This window comes from Electrona antarctica, assembly GCF_951216825.1.
Source record: "Electrona antarctica genome assembly, chromosome: 14".
NCBI lineage: Eukaryota > Metazoa > Chordata > Actinopteri > Myctophiformes > Myctophidae > Electrona > Electrona antarctica.
Genome location: NC_136795.1, coordinates 21490972 through 21494345, shown reverse-complemented (window position 1 = coordinate 21494345; position 3374 = coordinate 21490972).

Sequence of the window (3374 nt, the reverse complement as noted above, 5' to 3'; positions counted from 1 at the left end):
CAACGTTTGTAATAATAAACGTTTGTAATAAACCAACCCGTTTGTAAATCCGTCAAGATTTGAGCGAGTTATGACTGTTTCTGTTTGAGCTGCCATTGAACATACTGTACTGTAGCCCCGAAGTAAGATGGCTGCCGGGTGAACGACGTCAGAAACTCCGCCTTGAGCCATCTAGAGTTTATATATATCTATGGTTTTCCCCACCTCATGCTAACCACTACACCTGAATTTGTTTGAGTGATTGCCTTGATTTGTTTCTATTTTAACCCTTTTTTCAAGGTACTTTACTGGAATTAAGCCTGACTATTTACTGCTGTGGTTTATGTTTATATATCTTCTGCGCTTTTCGACTTTGACACATGACGAATTGTTCTTTGGCGAAGACACTGAACCCTTGCCTCCAGTGGTTGCCACCATTCACCTCCCAATGTATGAATGAATGGACCATTGTAAAGCGCTTGAGTAAGCACGTAGTGCATAGAAAAGTGCTATAAAAATGCAATCTATTATTATTATTATTATTATTATTATTATTATTATTATTATTATTATTATTATTATTATTATTATTATTATTATTATTAATGGGTTAAGATTTCAAATAATAATCATAATAATAATAAAAGCTCTGTCAAATATCACATGTTGCCATTCATCCGTTTCTTAATAGCCGCATATGGAGAAATTGAACAGGCTGTTTGGAATCTCATCTGGCCCCATGATGTGTGACTGGGGTGATGGAGATCAGAGCTTACATGTGGAGACGTAAATCCTGTTAGAGACATTCTAATGTCTGGATGGAAAGAGGACCACCTCGGGTGTCCTCCACCACCAATGGCGGAAAGTAACTAATTACGTGTACTCAAGTACTGTTTAGGTACACTTTTCAGGTATACTTTCACTCTACTTGATTTGTATTTTATTTCCAGTTTTCAATACTCTAAACTTCTACTCCACTACTACAGAGGCAAATGTTGTACTTTTACTCCACTACATTTATTTGGCATCTTTACTCAGAAGTTCCTTTGCAGATTTAGATTATGATTAGGGTTGTCCCGATCGGATCGGGTGATCGGTGACCGATCACGTCATTTTCAAATGATCGGAATTGGATCGAGAGCCAAAAAACGTGATCGGGACATCCGTATTATATCCATATCATGATATTAGACTGGAAATTGTCTGTGATTTGGGATATTGTACTATTGTGATATGGCATAAACGTGTTCTAAAAAATATAAATATCGGATCGGGAAAAATCGGTATCGGCAGATGCTCAAAAATCAAATGATCGGAATCGGATCGGGAGCACAAAAACGTGATCGGGGCATCCCTAATTACAAACATATACATTGATTAACCAATTAAGTCCTATATTTTTGCAGTTCGGCATTTTGAAAACAAGCTTTTGTGTTTGGTTTTCCCCATAGATATATATAAACTCTAGTTCAGTCAGACAACTCACGAATAGTTAAACCAATATTTATTACAGAATGAGTAATGAGTGTGCATATGATATTAGACTTGGCGTTCGGCTCTGCTGGATTTCTCCCTGCTCGGCATGGTTAAGCAATAACACAGAATATAAAGAGCAGGGAGATAGATATACAATAACCCCCCATGGGGAACATAAATAGCAGAGCCCACCGGTGGTGCTGGGGAGGTGGTGGGAAAAAACATCACATACAACCAGGGACCATATGCAGAGGAAGGCAGGAAGAGCATGCAGACTGGTGAGCTTAAGTAGCCCGCCCAATTGGTCAGCTGACTGCCGCATCGGCGAATGACGTGAGGGACTTGCACACACTTGTACACCCACATAGTAATGCAGCATGTTAACCCCTTGAGTATAGTATGCGCCTTGAGCATGGCATGAACCCCCTTGAGGTTGTCTGAATGAACTAACTCCGCAAGCTACGTCTCATATAGCTCACCCGCGCTGTTGGCCAATGGAGAGCGACGTCGTTACGTGGCGGCCATCTTACCTCGGGCCACATAACATTGTGTCTATGGGGCATGTACTCTTAAATGACCATAACTTGCTAAATTTTCAACCGATTTTCAAACGGTTTGGTTTGTTATAAACGTCAGAGACGTCCGCATACTTATATGCTTTTATACGACATTCATATAAAAAAGAATTAAGCAGATAAGCCACGTTGACAACGTTTGTAATAATAAACGTTTGTAATAAACCAACCCGTTTGTAAATCCGTCAAGATTTGAGCGAGTTATGACTGTTTCTGTTTGAGCTGCCATTGAACATACTGTACTGTAGCCCCGAAGTAAGATGGCTGCCGGGTGAACGACGTCAGAAACTCCGCCTTGAGCCATCTAGAGTTTATATATATCTATGGTTTTCCCCACCTCATGCTAACCACTACACCTGAATTTGTTTGAGTGATTGCCTTGATTTGTTTCTATTTTAACCCTTTTTTCAAGGTACTTTACTGGAATTAAGCCTGACTATTTACTGCTGTGGTTTATGTTTATATATCTTCTGCGCTTTTCGACTTTGACACAGTGCATAGAAAAGTGCTATAAAAATGCAATCTATTATTATTATTATTATTATTATTATTATTATTATTATTATTATTATTATTATTATTATTATTATTATTATTATTATTATTATTATTATTATTATTATTATTAATGGGTTAAGATTTCAAATAATAATCATAATAATAATAAAAGCTCTGTCAAATATCACATGTTGCCATTCATCCGTTTCTTAATAGCCGCATATGGAGAAATTGAACAGGCTGTTTGGAATCTCATCTGGCCCCATGATGTGTGACTGGGGTGATGGAGATCAGAGCTTACATGTGGAGACGTAAATCCTGTTAGAGACATTCTAATGTCTGGATGGAAAGAGGACCACCTCGGGTGTCCTCCACCACCAATGGCGGAAAGTAACTAATTACGTGTACTCAAGTACTGTTTAGGTACACTTTTCAGGTATACTTTCACTCTACTTGATTTGTATTTTATTTCCAGTTTTCAATACTCTAAACTTCTACTCCACTACTACAGAGGCAAATGTTGTACTTTTACTCCACTACATTTATTTGGCATCTTTACTCAGAAGTTCCTTTGCAGATTTAGATTATGATTAGGGTTGTCCCGATCGGATCGGGTGATCGGTGACCGATCACGTCATTTTCAAATGATCGGAATTGGATCGAGAGCCAAAAAACGTGATCGGGACATCCGTATTATATCCATATCATGATATTAGACTGGAAATTGTCTGTGATTTGGGATATTGTACTATTGTGATATGGCATAAACGTGTTCTAAAAAATATAAATATCGGATCGGGAAAAATCGGTATCGGCAGATGCTCAAAAATCAAATGATCGGAATCG